Source organism: Leptonychotes weddellii, chromosome 1 (assembly GCF_054177405.1).
Source record: "Leptonychotes weddellii isolate Sample4059 chromosome 1, ASM5417740v2, whole genome shotgun sequence".
In the NCBI taxonomy this organism is placed as follows: domain Eukaryota; kingdom Metazoa; phylum Chordata; class Mammalia; order Carnivora; family Phocidae; genus Leptonychotes; species Leptonychotes weddellii.
The window spans coordinates 112,439,201-112,458,167 of NC_138369.1; the positions used below are offsets into that span (position 1 = coordinate 112,439,201).

Below are 18,967 nucleotides of genomic sequence, written 5' to 3' on the forward strand. Positions count from 1 at the left end.
GGTGGCGGTGGCGGTGGTGGTGGTGGTGATGGTGGTGGTGGTGGCGGTGGCGGTGGCGGTGGTGGTGATGGCGGTGGTGGTGGTGGTGGTGATGGTGGTGGTGGTGGTGGTGGTGGTGGTGGTGGTGATGGTGGTGGTGGTGATGGTGGTGGTGATGGTGGTGGTGGCGGTGATGGTGGCAGTGGTGGTTTTTATTTGCTGTGGAATTTAAAGTATGTTCTGATAGAGGGAAGTCTATATATAATACCCCTTTACAGTGTTGTACCTAGCTTGCCAACTGCATATAATTCCAACTAAAATGAATTTCAGCATGAATTTCAAATATAGTAGCAACATATAATATCTGATCCCATTTAGAAGACAAGCATGAATTAATAAAAGTAGACTCTTATATTTCTGAAAAATACTCTTTTTTTGGTTCAGATGATAATAGAATTAAACAAAAATAGAAAATGGTTATCAAACATTATAATCTTAGCACTAGTACCCATTGTTTCCAGATTTCTAAAAGTAAGGTTTGCTGCTAATAGAAGAAAAGTAACCAGTAATGCACCCAAAGTCAAAAACTAGGTTTACAGAACTTGCTTTTGGGGGTTTTTATATACTGGCATATTCAGTAAACTTTTACTTTCAGAAAAATTTATTCTCTTGCTTTTTACTTGATAAGCAAAAATGTTTCCATCATGTTGCATACAGGTTTCATGTTTTGCTTTATTTATTTTCACTTATTTACTTATTTTGCAAGTCATCAAAGATGATGGTGATGATAAATAGCTACTAACTAAAAGCACAGCCTCTGGAATCACAGAACTGGCTCAAATTTCCAGCCCCATACACTTACTAGTTCTATCGCTCTAGCTAGATTACTTAACCTCACTATGTCTCAGTTTCCTTACCTTTTAAATGTGGATAATAAAATTTACTTTATATAACTGTTCAGGGCAATAAATAAAATGACACATATAACGGGCCTAATACCTTTCCCTATACACAGTCTGCATTCAAAACTTGGCAATGATTATTATATCTACCTTAATTGTATTATATATTTAAATTATATTACTGTCATATATTACAAATTATTTGTAGTATTTATGGTGTGTCTATTAGAGAATTGATTGCAAAAGGGAAGAACAAAATGTTTTATTTTATTTTTATTTTTTTTAAAGATTTTATTTATTTATTTGAAGAGAGAGACACAGCGAGAGAGGGAACCCAAGCAGGGGGAGTGGGAGAGGGAGAAGCAGGCTTCCCGCTGAGCAGGGAGCCCGATGTGGGGCTCGATCCCAGGACCCTAGGATCATGACCTGAGCCGAAGGCAGACGCTTAACGACTGAGCCACCCAGGGCCCCAAGAACAACCCCAAACATTTTTCCAATTATAAGTCTATTTTTTCTTTGAAAAGAAAGTCTGTTGCATTTTTTTCACCAGTATTCCTCCCTAATAATAATACCAGGGAGATTTGCTGTTCCTCTCTCTCAAAGAGGTCATAAAGTTTTGGCATTGCTTCAGGAACATTCCTAAATAAAGCCACTCATTCCCAGCTGGGCACAGAGTGGATGCTACAAAAGTGAAGACACAGCAAATAGGCATCGATTGCTGATATCATTAAGGAATACAGAAAATGTGTCTTTTAATTTTATTAAAAAGCATGCTGTAAAATCCTGAGTGTGTACACAGTGCTTATCCAGAAGATAATTGTCCATGTCAGTATAAAAACCACCAGAATCGTCTTGAAATGTGAACCTTTTGGTTTTTTGTTTTAAAATTTCATTCCAAAAATATCTGAATGCTAATTTGAGTATAAGATTGTATTAAGTGCAGTACTAGATATAAGGTGAATAATGTAAACTTCTGGAAAGCTAGCTCTCTTTGCCGGTCTGTTTCTACTCTTTAATACTGGATCCAGCTGGATTACCACAAATTACACAGAGTTTATATAACGCTTTATATTTGTGTTTTAAATATATCTATTAAATAGCCTTGGATATGCCTAACAACTATCTCAGACACTTGGTAATGTTAGCTTATTGATCTGAGCTTCTTAAAAGACTAGAAACACTGTCTAAAAAAATTTTTTCAAGATTTTATTTATTTGAGAGAGAGAGAGTGTGAGAGAGAGCATGAGAGAGAGAGAGAACACACAGCAGGGGGGAGGGGTAGAGGGAGAAGCAGACTCCCTGCCAAGCAAGGAGCCTGATGTGGGACTTGATCTTAGGACCCTGGGATCATGACCTAAGCCAAAGGCAGATGCTTAACTGACTGAGCCATCCAGGGGCCCTGTCTAAAAAAATTTTAAACTCTTCTGTGAATTCAGGAAGTATGCTTAATATTTATTCCTGTGCCTAAATTAATTACATTCTTTCCAACCATTCTATATGATCAATGTTGTTAAGGAGCATTATAGTAAAAGGCAAGGCAGAAAAAAATTGTTGTGGATAGGAAGAAACTTTAAAACTTTAACAGAATCATGGAATTTTTAGGAAAGCAGATAATACATATTGAGTTTTCCAGGCATGTAAAATTTATCTTGGATTCTCTAAGGAATGCACACCTTCCTTCTCCCACACTCCTGAACCCACCAATAAACTCTGAACCTGAGAAAAACATTTATGGTTATTAGGATTAAAACAATGGCATTTTCGGAATAATGTGCTAATGTCAAGAGTTGAAACTTTTCTTTTTGGAGGTAAGACATTTAATTCATTTTAATTCAGGTAGCTCCTTCCCCTGGGATTCATCCTCATTTTTGGACTCACCTTATTTTGATTCTATCTTCTCCAATTTGTTCAGATGGGCCTGACTCTACTCTCTGCTCAGAAGAGGTTCCGTCTTCAGAAGGTGCTTAGACCAGCAACTAGGAAAGAACCATTCCCATGTTACTTTACAGAGATTTTCCTTGGAATTTTCATCTTGATTGCTCTCACCATCAGAGTTAAAAGATCAAGAGGACTGAGCTTAGAATGGAGGCACTGAAGAAAATACACAAGTCCTCTGGGAATATCATTTCTTTTCTCCTCTTAAAGCTTTTAATTTATTACATGAGGCCCAACACATTATGGTAATTTGCTTTATTCAAAGTCTACTGATTTAAATGTTAATCTCATCTAAAAATACCTTTGTAGTACATCAAGGTGCTGTGACCTACCCAGGCTGGCACATAAAATTAAGCACACATACTTCTATATAATTAGCCCTGTGAAGCTAAAGATTTAAAATGTATACTTAACATTTTCTCAACTGAAGATATGTAGAGAAGTCTCTTATTTTTATATAAGCTGATAAAAACTGGACAGCCTTATCAGGTGTCCCATTCAAAAGAAACATATATACAATAACAATGAAAGAAAATCATTGAAAAATATTTATTAATATCTCCAGAAGAGGCAGCAAAGGGAAACTTCCATTCAAAACACACAGCAATGGTATTAAATACAGTTTCCCAATATTTTTTCATTATCTAACATAATATAGCTACCTACAGTCTCTGGTCTCTAGCTTCTAGGCTCATATGTTTAAAACCCTCAAAAACTCTTAAAATTCAGCTTCCACTGATGCTTTTTCCCCTCTCTCTTTTTCTTTCCATTCTTTCACTTTTCTAAAGATAGTCTGTTATAGACTACATGTTTGGGCCCCCCCAAGATTCATATGTTGAAACCCTAACTTCCAATGTCATGGTATTAAGAAGCATGGCCTTTAGGAGATGATTAGATCATGAGGGTCATGAATGGGATTAGTGCTCTTGAAAGGAGCTGAAGAGACCAGAGTTCTCATTTTCCATCACATGAGAACAGCCCAAAGACAGCTGTCTGTGAAACAAGAAGCAATCTCTCCCCAGACGCTGAATCTGTTGGTGCTTTAATCTTGGACTTCTCAGCCTTCAGAACACTGGGAAATAAATTTCTATTGTTTATAAGCCACCAAATCTCTGGTATTTTTGTTATAGCAGCCTGAACTAAGACTCCCCCAATTATCTATCATTTATAATTCGTCCTTTTTTGCCCTTCCTAGTTTCCTTTCACTCATTACTCTGGTGGGCATATGAAAGTTCTGAGCCTGACTGACACAGGAGAAGGCAAGGGAATGCTGAGAGGTTTTTAAAACTCCAATGTTAACTATTTTTAAAGTCTTTGTTATATTGAGATTTTTTTTTAAATTGCCAATATTAAAGTTATGTCTGTGAGTTTGACAGGTGACATATCTTTTTTCCACAGGTACATACCTTTCAAATTCTATCAAAACCCACCCACTCCACCGCCAGACCTCAACTGCATCTTTCACCCACTTCTCTTCACAGTTTATGAATTTCTTATAACTCCTGAACACATCATGTATTTTCTGATTTCTATGTTTTTACATGCTATCCATCTCTTTGGTTTTAGTAAGCCCTCTTCTCTCATTTGCCTTGGTGACTATCCACACAAAATTTAACACCCAGCTCAAATATCACTCTCTGAAACCTTCACATACCCCCTTAAGGCATGTTTCTTTCTCCTGTCTGGTTCCTTTACACTGTGTACATACTACAAACAGTGCTTTTCGTATTACATTGGAACTGTTGTTTTATAAATCTGTCAAATCAGATGGAATTACTTAAAGGGCTAGAACCATATTTTATATATGGTTTCATCCACAATTTTATTAATTGGGACTTTTGACTACAAGAGATAGAAATCCAGTCCTAACAGAGAAACTCTTGAGAAACTGCAGTTCACTAACTGATACACCCTGGGTTATGTGATCTCAGGCTAGCAACTCTAAAGGAAAGCAAACCTTTCTTCCCAAGCATCCACAGATTAATCCCCCTGAGTCACAGGCTCATCTATGAATTTGTCACTATGCCAAGTACCATGATTAGCTCAACCTGTCAAATGCCTGTCACGGTGGGCTCAGAGGAAATCGCCTTATGACCATTCCCCACCAGAACCAAAAGGTGAGGGGGGGAGCTGATGCAAAGAGAAAGGATGCTGACATCAAGGGAAGGCGGGGATATGTGACAGACAGCTGAAAACCAGGGCAACTGCAGTTTGCTACTCTGGAACCTAGCACAGTATTTGGCACTTGATAGGTGCCAAATAAATGTTGAATTAATAAATAAACACTAGTTGTTCTCTTGTGTTTTAATAATGTTCTCAGGATCTATCACCAGATTTAACATACATTGCATTCCCAAGGTCAATTACCCACAATAATTCACCTCAAATTTCACAATATTATATTCCAATACTTTGTGGACCAACCAGTTTCTCAAATATTTCCAACTTATAATGGGAAATCTAATAGTAATACCACTTAAAAAAAGAATTTAGAAACCCTACAAATAATCAGTAAGCCTTTTCAAGATTTAAACATACATAAATATACTACATTAACATATATATTTATATTTATGTGCACATGCACACATTTATATGCATGCACACATATATACACACATACAAAAAGAGGTCATTCTCATATCGGAGAAATAACTCTTAATGTATAGTCACCAAGCTATAAACTTGATGAAATTTGTTTTGCAATCTGCTCTACAACTACATACTAAAAATGTTCTTTTGTTTTATTCTGTACACAAAACAAACGGTGTTTTATCAGGGGAAACTTAGGTTTAAAGAATAGTTCTTCCTGTTTGGGATAGTTTAGGCACTGCTTTGTCTCAAGGGAAAGTGGCAAGTAAAATGAACACAAAAGAACAAGTGAATAATAGATAACACAGTGAAGGTAAGCTTTCAAGGCCCTTTTTTCAGATGTCTATTTAGATCACTCTTACATTATTGAAGGACACTGTCTTTAGCAATCAAGTTATAAAAACATCCTTAGGGTGCAATCTTTACGTTTTGAAAGACTGTAATTAGAATAAATCCTGTTCTTTAACTTTGTTTTTATAAAAAAAAAGCCATTACCTTAAAATATCCTCTCACTTTTAATAAAAACCCAGGATGGACACATAATCAGGGCAAACAAAAGCATAATCCCTCACAATAATGTTTTACAGTCTCTCATTCTCTTTTCACTACCTCTTATCCTTGCAGTTATTCTCAGCAGCATCAGAAACCCAAAATTGTGTAGAGCAGATATTTTGTCCCAACTTGTCAAAAATAAGCAACAGACACAGTTATATACAAATAAAGCCATTACTGAATCCACAGGAGCCAAATGAACTATACAAGGTGTTAATTAATTTTGCATTTCTAACATTTCAGTCATCATTTCCTTGGAAGTAGACACCTACTCCAAGAAAAGAAATGTAGCCACATGTAGCTATTAGGTACAAAAACTATTCTTAATATACAAATGCAAAACTTTTCTTGGATAACATTTATATTTTCCGTTAGCATCTGGTTCCTTTTCCAATAAAGTTCAGTACTTGAGACAGCCTTTCTTTCAGAAATGTGAAGGCTTTCTTGCCGTGAGCATTTCAAATGCTCAGAAATACCAACTGTGAGTCAAATGATTTATAAGGTCATCACCCAAGAAAAGCCATGTATACCAAATCTCCAAGCAGCCAAACAGAGGGAAAATACAAGGAGAGATACATGAGTGAGAGTGTATGCATTGTGTGTGTGGGTGCAGGCCCACACTTGGGGAAGCAGCTTCTAAAATAGATTGAGAGACAAAGTAGTAATAAATAACAGAAATAAAATGTAGAATATAAAAAAGAGATCTTAGTTCCTAAATATTTCTTTAGCCTTCCACACCATCCAGCACACTGCCTAACCCATAGTACGTGCCCAATAATAATTTGTTTGAATTCATTTGACAGCATGTAAGTAAAGTAAATTTGCATCAGTATATAGAGTAAAATACTTGGAACTAAAGTCTCCCTTCCAAAAAGAACAACTTGTTCTACTTTTATTCTTAATAACATTACTAACAAATATTTGTTTAGTGCTATCAACCAGATAGTAGGAGAGATGCTTTATATGGTTGATCTGATTCAAGCTCTAAAGCCCTCCTATGTGATAGTCATTATTACTGTCCAAATTCACATGTGAGTGAAGGGAAGTACAAAGTTCTGAGGAACTCTCATTTGCGGTGCCTTCCTCCTAGGATGCTTTCTCCCTAGTTCTTCCATAACCAGCTCCTCCGCCGTCCAATCTCAGCTTAAATGTCGGCTCCTCACAAAGGCCTTCACTGAACACCCTTTCCCATATAGTTCCACTCCACCCCATTTCCCTTACAGCACTTTACTAACATGTTATTAGATAAATATATAGATAGGTAGATACGTAGGTAGATAGATAATAGATAGATATTGATATAATCTCCAGCCACTCCCTGTCCCCATAACTGGTCATCTGTCTCTCATGCACTCCCCTGGTTATAGTACTTACCTCTCAATAACTGCTTGTTCATTTGTCTTTTATACTCCTTACACTGTGTTGTCCAAATTCTTTTTTCAGCTTGTTCACCATTGCTTTCTCAGTGCTCAGAAAAGTGCTTATAACATGGTGGGCACTCAAGAAGAATGAATACAATGAATAATTAATAGGCAGCATTGCTGGGAATCCAATAGCTCAGGTTTAGAGTCAAGTAAATTATCTGTTGGAATTCCCTCTCCACTCTTGTTAGCTCTGATACACATATTATATAACATAAAATATATTATATATAATATAATATAAATATAAATATGTGTATGTGTGTATATATATATATATATATATATATATATATATATATATATAATTTTACAAACAGAAAGAATAACATGGGCTGTGTCTTCGAGCTTACCAAGGAAAGCAACAGGAAGAAATAAAGCCAGTAGGCAAAGGCCAGGTCATGAAAGTGTATGTGAATGAATTAAGCAAATAGGAATTTAGGCTAAGAAAAATGGGACATTATTAAAAGAGAATGACATAATTTTATTATATTGGCTTTTGGGGGTAGAGAGGCTGAGATGAGATGGAAGCTGGAGGCAGCAAGACCTACTGCAGTAGCCTTATTAAGAAATAGTCCGCTATAGGGGTGCCTGGGTAGTGTGTTGGTTGAGCATCAGACTCTTGATTCCAGCTCATGTCCCAATCTCAGTGTCGTGGGATCGAGGCCTGAGCCCTGCATCGGGATCTGCACTCAGCGACAATCTGCTCAAGATTCTCTTTCCCTTTCCCTCTGCCCCTCCCGCTTATGCTCTCTCTCTCTCTTTCTCAAGCAAATAAATAAATCTTTTTTTAAAAAAAAGAAATATTCCACTATAAATAGGTAATATCAAGAAAGACAGGGCAAAATAAGCACACTTGAGAAAGATTGTGGAGATATTTAGAAGGGAGAATCAACAGGACTTAATTTATTTTATATAGAATAAATGAGGAGAAAAGGAAAAAGCAAAGATAACTTCTGGGTTTATAACTTGAGTAAACAGATGCCAATACTGAGATAGGAAAAAAAATAGAAAACTAAGCTCCCCAGAGCAGTGGAATGGGCAATGGGGTAATGTGGTGTGAAAGGCAATGATCAGTGCGTAGGGAACAAATTGAGTTTGAGACGCCTCTCAGACCTCCAAATTGATAGATCCAGTACAAAGTTATACAGGCCTCCAAATTGACAGATCCAGTACAAAGTTATACAGGCCTAGGTGTCAAGAATGAGTTCTGAACTGAAGCTGTAGATTTTGTCTTCATGAGTATCTAGATGCTCCCATGTCAGGCGTGAGGTGGTGCAAGGAAGACACATGGAATGAGACAGCCTGAGGAACAAAAGTCAAGGCAAATATGGAGAACTGGGAGCTTTAAAAAGAGACCAATCAGAACCATTTAGAGGACAAGGAAAAAAGTAGGAGGTGCCACAGATACCTAGGAGTGAAGACTCCAGAATTACAGAAGCCCAACAAGCCCAAGTGAGTTGTAAAGCACGTGTGGATTGAACGTGGCCCCAACACTGACAGAAATAAAGCAGCAGTTATTGATGTTCCAAGGGGAGCCTGGGGAGCTCAGTCAGTTGAGCAGCTGGCTCTTGATTTTGGTTTGGGTCGTGATCTCAGGGTCATGGGATCAAGCCCCGTGTCAGGCTCCGCACTCAGCAGGGAGTCTGCTTGAGATTCTCTCTCTCTCCATCTGCCCCTTCCCCCCACTCATTCTCTCTCTCTCAAATAAACAAACAAATCTTTAAAAAAAAGTTATTGATGTTCCAGGACTGAATGGCCAGTGAGTTGGAGCCAGACTCATGACAGGACATGGAATGGCAATGATAACTGTGAGGCTAGTGCTTAAGACTTTAACAAATGGCAAGTGGGCATTCATGGCTGACGATGATGCAGAGAAGAGAGAGTACAACCAGAGCCCTAACCCTCGCAGGGCAGGAGTTTTTCACTTGGGTAGAGGAGTAATGGTGTGCGCAGTAAAGATTAGCAAACCTGCCTCCCAACCTGGAAACACTCAGTTGGCCTTGAAAAAGTGTTTCTGACACATGGAACTACACAAGGTCCTGTTTCATCATAAGACATCATTTATTCAACTTCAAAACTTATGTAATGTTCTGAAAATTTTTATAGCTTTTTTATATCAGGAAAATATATATGTGCTTACTGCTTAAAATATTTCATAAAAACTCCCACACATCTCAATGTTTCAAATAAGAACAGATATGATTATCTTCTAGATTTTGAAAGAGAATGTCATGTGAGCTCCAACTTATGAAAGTAATTATGAAAAACTTGGATGGTAAACACATCTCTCTTTTCACTGAATTCTATCTCTTAGAATTCTGAATGTATATCTCACAGCTTTCTAAAACACCCAATTCATTCATTAAATCCTAGCAAATAAAAGGGCATTTCCTCTGGTCTTGGCAGGTTTCCTTAAAAATGTACTGATACTGAAGATAAGATTCATAACAGATTTTTCATCCACTAGAGGGAATGCATCTTGGAAATGATAAAGATCTCAACTTTTTAAACTTTCACACGGATTTATTCTTCTATTCTGGTTCTAGTGCCCATTCATCTTTCAATCAAAAACTTTAAAAGAGAATTTTACGTTTTAACCTTAGATGTTAATAAAGAGTTTTAAATTATCTGTGTAGGATTTGCCTTTCTACACAACCCTTCTTAACCTGGATCTCTATAAACACAATTTTTAACTAAATTAGCTTCTTTTATGTTTGCATAAAGAATCCAAGGTCACAGATTTTTCTTTAGAATCTGAGATAAAAACAGAAAAATTAACTCACATACATTAAAACAAAATTTATAGTTACAATTGACAACATATGAGTCAGTTATTTTTCCCACCATACTCCCACAAGAGGATATAGGCATTTGGACTGGGTAGTGCCAAAAACAGAAAAAAAAATTAAGCTATCTCTAACACCTCACATCAACTTTCTACACAATTCCCAGGACAAGGAGCCCCACAGTTCAACACAAGAGAGTTTCTTTGAATAAAGGATTTGCTTTCTATACATTTCTAAAACTGTCATTGTCAAATAATCTTAGGCACATGTAAAAAAAAAAACCAATGGTGACCCCATACTCTAGTCTGAGCCTAATTTAGAATCTTTGAAAATAAGCAGTGAAGGCAGATATTATAGGACTCCAAGAGGCCCAGAGACCAGTCAGTTATTCCATTATCCTTCATGGTTGCCTACTCCTAATTCCACCCCCTACACCCCCCCACCCTTGGTTAGCCCTTCTACTTGATCCCTCTTTAATGTGGTCACATGCCCAGGCCCAGGGGAGACAATGAGTGCTCCCTGATCTCCAGCTTCTATTGCATTTAAGGGTGCCCACAGAATACAGCTGAAGGCAATGAGGCATTAATAAAAGTTTCCTTGAGAAATCTGATAAATTTCTGCTTTCCTGGTGAGAGGGGATAGATGTCATTGGCTGTTCTTCTCCTTCTTCTGTCAAGATGGGCATAATACCTGGAATATACAAGTGGCCATCTTGTGGTCAAGAGGCTAGCAAGTACAGAAAGAAGGATCAGCAGAATCAGATGGCAGAGCAGAAGAGGAGAAAACACTGGTCTCTGATAATAACTGGAACAACTAAACCAATACCAGAAAAATCCACTCTGGATGTTTTGTTTTATAAGAAGAATAAACACCTACTGATGTAGGCCTTTTCAGTAGATTTTCTATTATTTGAAGCTAAATGTATTCACAAGTGATGTACCCTTTTGTTACTGTCTCACATTAGTCACCTTGATTTTAGCACTTTGTCAGATTTTTTTCCTATTTTTTTTTTTCTTTTCAACTGTCTGAGCAGATTCAGACCTTCCTCCCACCCAACACTTCTATGGAGTGTGACACTGAGGATGAGTTCCTTCAGCCTTAAGGGCTGTTCTAGCCCTTTCCTTTCACAGGGCATTAGTTATTGAGTATAGTGAGGGGAGTCACAACTCCCTGCTTCATTTCATTTGGGTTCATTGGTCAGGTCCCACATTAAATGGCCAACTAGAACAATTTGGGGCTAAAAAATTCTTGCAGGAACTTTGAAAACATCTATTTCATTCTTTGCCAGGATATAAAATATATCACTCAGGGAATGGTACACACAAATATTTTCATAGCTTATTAAAAACAATAATTAACAGAACCATTATAAATGTATATTTTTTCCAAGAAAGAAAAAAAAAATCATTACCTGTAAGTTCAAAGTTAGAGGGGGCCTCAGACCTCTGAGAGGGAAGTTGATCCAAAAAGTAGGATCAGTCTCTCCCTTGATAGAGCAAAAGGGAGAGCCCTATCATTGAAGGAATTAACTTACTTAAGGCAAGAGGTAAAAAGCAATGTTCAGAGTTTCCAGAGACTGTGGAAAGTGCAGAGCAAAGAGAGCAGTGCAGGAAAAAATTGTAATAGCAGACAGCATAATGGAAGAGCAATGCCTTCAGCTTAGATTAGGGCAAGTGGCAGCTGATCGGAGGATTCCAGGAAGCTATTTGAGGTCTCAGAGCTTGACGGCCCGTAGGTGGTATGCTCCAGGGCATGAATGGAGGCCATTCTCATACTCTGAAAGATTGATGAAAGCCCTGCAGGAAATCTTAAAATGGAATATAATATTTTCTCTTGTGTCCCCCAGTGCCTAGTGAACATGTAATCAGTGTGGTAAACTGAAATGAACTTTTTTGAGAGACAATGTCTTTAAAATATAATTGTTTATAGTGCACATTTATACCACCTTTTGCAGGGTAAAGCAGCTTTATAAATGCTATGTTCTAGTTTTGATTTTTCTCCCCTACGTAGATGATTATGCAGCACATCTACTATTGACAACTGTAAGTATCCATCCAAATAAGTGTCCTGAATATCTTCATTATTTAATCTAATTTAATTTAATGTAATTTATTGATTCATTCATTTTAGCATTTGCTAGGTTTTTAACTATATAAAAACAAAGAAGTAGAAGTGAACACAATCCCACCATCTAGATAGCAGCATAGAAAATTCAAACAATAGACAACTGCTTCCAACTCTCTCTTACCAATGGTAACCATTGTTAGCAGCTTACTCTGTCTGATTCCAGACTGCCTCACCCTCTTCCCTTAAAAAAACCCAACAACTTTTTGGACGTCTAACCAGATTATTTAGTTTTATCTAAAGAATACCAACTTGCTTATCAGCTTTCTTTTTTTTTCTTCAACTTTCAGACATTTATTAATCAGTGTAAACCCCAACAACAATACACCAACATGATTTCATGCATTTAGAGGGGAAATATTTCCTGAATAAGTGGAAAATCATGCAGATGTCTTCTGGAAGGCCTTCATTCTAAGCAACTTTATAGTGAAACATTTCATTTAGTAGTTTGGACCTTCTTTCTTCAGTTGGCTGCAATCCACATTCACTGAGTAGAACTTGTATTGATCGCTGGGACCCAGTTTGTTCCAGGGTTCTGGATTATTCTTCCTATCCCAACTGATAATCTAGATTGAACAATGCCAGGCACAAGCCATACAACACTGCTCCACTACCTCCTGCCCCAATAAATATGAAAAGGGGGATCAAGCCTGGATGCTTCTTGGTCTGACAAAGGATCTGGCATAACATGGTTGTGGCAGAGGCCTCCAGGCCAGAAGACAAAAATCAAATCTGCAAGGCCCGGCACTAGGCAATCCCTACACCGAGCACTTATCAGCTTTCTAAAGTAAGTACATGCACCCTCAAATAATAACACCAGACACAGGCATTCCAAGCCCTCATTAGACAATACAACAATCCCAAATTGTCCATGTCCTTGAAAGTTTGGTTAAACAAAGTGATTACCTTATCCTTGAAAGTTTGTTTAAAGGAAGTGATATTTATTTGAAGGAGATAAAATGTTTTATCATCTTTGCATATCTTAATTTCTATGCTACATCAAGTGATACAAATTTCAACATACTTATTGCCTTAATTGTTCACTAAATAATCTCATGAGGTCAACATTCATCTTAGAGTTAAAGGAAATAGCTATTTTATTTTATCCTTATTTTTATTAAAATATTGTTTTGGACACTATCCACCAAATCACTCAGCTCTCCCTACATAAAAAACAAAGTGAAAAACGTCTTTTCTAACTTACTGCTGGGAGAAGCATGACTTCCCCTAAGCAAATGACAGGCATCTTCTTCACTGATAACAAAAACTGTGTCACTGACTATATCTTTCCAAATTTATTTCAAGAAAACTGAGAGCTAAATTTAAATGTAATTTACAATAACCTGATAAATCCCTATTACTTGCATATGTGTGTTCTTTTTTCTCTTGACTTGTCTGTCTACTTTTATGTTTTCTCTGGACTTGTCTTTTTTATTTCTGCACTAACATTTATTTATATTCTTATTGCAAATGTCTTTAATTCCTCCATAAAATATGTAAAAAAATAAAGCTATAAAATTATATAGATAAGGAGATGCAGATAAATGAATGATAAAACTATTGTTTTCCCCCACTAAAATCTACTCTGAGTTTTCTATTTTCTCCCTTCCATCTGCCAATTCCCTACCTTCTCACTGAAATGTAAACCAACTAAAAATCCCCAAGCTAAGAAAATATGATGGTTTTTTTCCTCATGTAAGCATCCATTCTCAGAGTATGTCCATAAATAAAATTTCCACATAGCTCTTAATAAAGCCAATGTGAAACTTTTGGCCAATTCAGCCAAGGTGATTAGATCAGGCCAAAAGAGTTAACAAAATGAAATTTAAGGGTAGGGTTCTGGGGCTGGACCAGGAGCTGAGTAAGCCACAGCTCAGACCCTGTCAAATGTACAGAGATCACAAAGATGGTGGAGGTTCCAGTGGATCAGGTAAGGACAGAAAATGACTGGCAGGGAGAAGAGGAACCCAGGCAGTAGGCTGGGTAACAAGAGAACCAGAACTAGGAAAATCTATCCAGGAAGCAGTTATAAGCAGTTATTGTATGATCACGGCCCAAATTAACTTACTCTCAAAGCTTCGCATTAGAAGCCAATTCCTAATCTTGTGAAGTAGGAGCCTACTCCTACTTACAGAGCACAGCAGAGTAAAAAGGCTGACCTGAGTTTGTTTCCCCATTCTGTCACTCACTAAATGAGTGACATAGAGTCTTTCTTAACATCATGGGTTTCATTTCCTTATTTATAAAAAATGTAAATAATGGGCGCCTGGGTGGCTCAGTTGGTTAAGCGACTGCCTTCGGCTCAGGTCATGATCCTGGAGTCCCGGGACTGAGTCCCGCATCGGGCTCCCTGCTCAGCAGGGAGTCTGCTTCTCCCTCTGACCCTCCCCCCTCTCATGTGCTCTCTCTCAAATAAATAAATAAAATCTTTAAAAAAAATGTAAATAATAATAACACATATCTTAATAATGACACATAGGTTATATAAGCATTATATATATTACAAATATAATCATATATCTGTTGCATATGTATATGTATTTATTAATTTATTTATTTAGGACACAGCTAATGATAAATTATGTTGTTTCTTCTTGCCTTTAATAGTATTGCTAGTCTTGGATTTGCAATAGACAAATTAGATGTGTTTGCTTAGAACTTGGGTAAGAGAATGGAAATGAGAACACAGCTGGATACAGTTGAGTCTACTATCTGTCCTTTAGAGTTCAAAACTGGTTATGGTATTACACTGCTTTTCTTCCAGAGGAGAGCTTTAGGAATACATATTGAAATAGTCATATAAAATGATATGATGGTCTGAATTTGTTTCAAAACACTCCAGAGGGAAGGAGGAAGTGGTTGGGTGTGTAGATAGAACCAGATTGATAGGTCATGAGTTCAAAATGGTTGAAACTGAGTGATGGCTACATGAGAGTTAATGATGCTTTACTTCCCTTACAAATGTTTCAATGAAAAATTACAATAAATAAAACATACATACATAAAATATTGTATTAATCATAGATCAAATAAAAATTGAAAATTAAACTCTTGAAAATAATTGTTCTGCTGTAATATACTGTTTGTGTAATTATTTTTTACCCAAAAGTTACCTTTTAGAAATTAGACCAACAAAACTGGATGAAGTATATGTTTTAATTAAATAAATATATAAATCTTTAATAGCATTTATTCTCATTTCTTATACATTCAATTTTTTTTTCTTTTTTTTTTTTACTTTCGGTTCACATTAGTGGGATATTAGAAAGAGACAATGAAAAGAATTCAGAGTGGCATTGTGATCTGAGCAAATTGGCCCCTTGGTAAAAAGAATTAAATTAAGTGAAAGTAACATTAAAAAAATTATTTTCTTGCCAGGTCATTACTAGAAAAAAGAGATGTGAGACTAATCAGGGATAATGGCAAGAAACCAAGAACTCTGAAGAGTAGGTGTTAAAGGAGGTCTGAGATAAAGCTGAAATAACTTTAGTAATTTATGTAGATGATACAATGAAGCTAAGAATAGGGAATGTGTGTGTAATAGAATCAGGTTAATTAGAAGGAGGGAAATGACTTCAGAAAAGTACACTGAGTTCAAAATTGGAAGCAAAACTAAAGAAAATAGAAATGTAGACATTTTAAGAGAACATTCTGAGAAAAAAAAATCAAATGTTAAGGGTATTGGAAATTTTGAAAGGTGACAAGAAAAATGCCAAGCTGTCCTGCAAATACAAAGGTTTGAAGGATTGATCATGGGCACACGGCACCTATTTCTGAACTCTTTGGGCCAGGGGTGGATGAAAGGGCCAAAGAGCCATTGTATGAAAGACTAAATGACCTCTCTGCAGTAAAGACACATTTAAAAAACTCCTTGGTACCTCTACGGCCACACAGACTCCACCAACGGAGGAAAATAACTCTACAAAACATAATCCAGTCACCTCCTGAACCTTCAAATTGCATGTTACAGTTAATAGAAGTATTGATTCAATTTTCAGAGTCACTATGCAATTTTTCATTGAACAGAATCCTGGATGGTAAGAAGTCTAAAGCTGAACACAAATGAATAATGTACATTTTTTCTTGATTTTGCAATGATATGGGGAAAACCTTACCCTGCTCCTCTCTCTCTCTCTCTCTCTCTCACACACACACACACACACACACACACTCAATACCAACTCAACCCTATTCTAATCATGTCAGTTCCTACACAGATTAGTGGCAAAGGTTACAGCTTTTGAATTCAGGTAGATCTCAAGTCCTGTCCTAATTCTGCCATCCACTAGCTGTATTATTGCAGTCGTGATCCTTAACCTATCACTTACTCCATAGGATGGTTATAAGGATTGAATGAGATAACAATTACACAGTATTTAACCTGGTTTCTGGCACATAATACTTTCTAGTGTTGGTGGTTTTCTCAGGCTGTTATTAGAAAGGAGCCACTGATCAGAATCAGAAATGTGGTAAAGTGTTGCTGGGAAATCCTGAGGAAGAACAGCTACAAAAGCCAATGAATGTTATATATCTCAGCCACCTCTTGGTGACATCAAGCATGTTGCACGAGCAGATCTCACTAAAAATATTAACCACATGTTCAAAAGCAGTAAAAATTTGCCTATATGGTGTGATTTGGGGACCAACTCAAATTATTTTTCTGTCATTCTGCCATATTGCCTGAAATTCTCTCACCAGGAACAATTCCTTTGGGGAAAAGATCATGAAAATAAGAATTGTACTGTAACTTACTTTTAATTCACAGCACCCAGCACAATATCACACAAAGAGCAGGTGGTTAAAAAATTATTCTTAAAATTTCATTGAATAAACATATATTACATATATACTATGCATCAGACACTGGGCAAGGCTTTGGGGAGACAATAGTGAACAAAAACTGATGGAGTTGTCATTCTTACAAAGTTTATGATCTAGTGAGTAAAAGAATTAACTCATTAGTGAAGTAATAATAAAATTGTTTAGGGGCGCCTGGGTGGCTCAGTTGGTTAAGCGTCCGACTCTTGATTTCCACTCAGGTCATGATCTCAGGGACGCGAGATCAAGCCCCACATCAGGCTCCACACTGGGCATGGAGCCTGCTTAAGATTCTCCTCTCCCTCTGCCCCTCCCCCACCCTGCTCTCATGCTCTCTCTCTCTTAAAAAAAAAATTGTTTAGAAGTTTGGATCATGTGGCCTTCAAATTGTGTTAATGTTTCACAATATATAACTGATAAACCTCCTGCTATAATTTAAGATAACTGTATTAACTACTATAAAAAATAACAAACACGCTAAGCACAAAGACCTCAAATTCACTTTTCTTAAAATGCATTTTAACATGTCTAAAACTCCCCTCCTCCCATTCCATTCTTATTCCATTCACACAAAAGCTTCACCAAATGAGCCAAATGTGATCATTTTCAGGTGCTCTTCAGGATCATTTTCCAATTTTAAGATATGATCTCTAGTACACATTGAGTAGCCTAAGCAGAAGTTGGGGAAAAGGAAGGGTGGGCTTAAGCAGAGATCATAAAAACCATTTTGAAACATAAATTGGAATATCACCTCCTCAGAGACCATCAAAAGGTTTAATGTCAAAAGAAGAAAGCACTCTGTAGGGAAAAACTGTGAAAGCTAAGGAAATGGACCAAAAGATTAAAGGGTATCCAATGAAAACAATACATTGTTTAGAACACACTCAGGGCTAAATTTTATGGAGTTTGTGCCTCTCATTGTTTTTAGATATTTTATAATTCTGTAAAGATAGACATTAACTGGCAGAAAACATAGTAATCCAAAGAATTCTTGGTTACAGGCACGCAAATAAATTCTGTCCAGTGGAGGTTCAATCGACTTCCCTCTCCACTGTTGAAGTCAGCTTTGTTTCTATTAAGCAAATTTAAATCAGCCTTTCTGATGAGCTTATATATTAGGTGGCTCTTTAGACTCTCCTTTGTACTGATTAGTTTTAACATCTTTTCCAGTTCCTTCATTAGTTAATGAGTGAAATAAAACATTTGACATGTATTAATTCTATATTTGTGTGAGTCATGATTATATTCTCTTTCAACATTCATCCTTTACCAGCAAACCAAGTGAGAAATCTCTACTGTGGCCTTATAACTCCCTTCTCTTAAGATAAGTGAAGACTGAGACAAGTTGATCCATAGAAAGCGTTATTTGATCTAATAAAAGAATACAGTTCCTATGGACATGGAATTGATAAAGCAATCATTTACCTCCCTGAAAGAAGTCAGAAAGGGCATTTCCAAAGTCCTGAAGGAACTATGCCTTGCCTGTAGTGGAAAAAATAATAATTATATTAGCTGCAAACTATTAACCACAGGCTCATTTCAGATGACTATGAGGAACTACAGGCATAAAAGCCAGTAGGTACTCATCATTGTATAGCTCTATTTAGAGATGTTCATCTAAAGAAATGAGTTAAATTTTATTAGTTTACAGAGATTTTACCTCACCAAAGTTATGCCCATATCTAAGTGCACTTCCGTTAATTCTAGAAGTTACAGAGCTCATATTCATTTCAGTTTCTTTTTTGTCACATAATGAAGTCACTCCAAAAGTGGAACAGTATTTCTTTCTTTAATGTGTTCCTAATGTGATTTGTTAAATCTAAGATAATTTATGTTGCTGCTAAATTCCCATTAT

The 18,967-nt window shown here is 36.7% G+C and overlaps 1 long non-coding RNA gene and 1 pseudogene across 1 annotated transcript in view; both read right to left on the bottom strand.

Moving 5' to 3' along the window:
• The window catches only part of LOC115942533 (uncharacterized), a 262,660-nt gene that overhangs the window by 59,239 nt on the left and 184,454 nt on the right, over window positions 1–18,967 (bottom strand). The window contains exon 4 of the long non-coding RNA XR_004077160.2: window positions 2,760–2,857. This is a non-coding gene — a long non-coding RNA (uncharacterized LOC115942533). The remainder of the gene's footprint in view (window positions 1–2,759; window positions 2,858–18,967) is intronic.
• LOC102733823 (cytochrome c oxidase subunit FA4 pseudogene) lies at window positions 12,584–12,984 on the bottom strand (annotated as a pseudogene).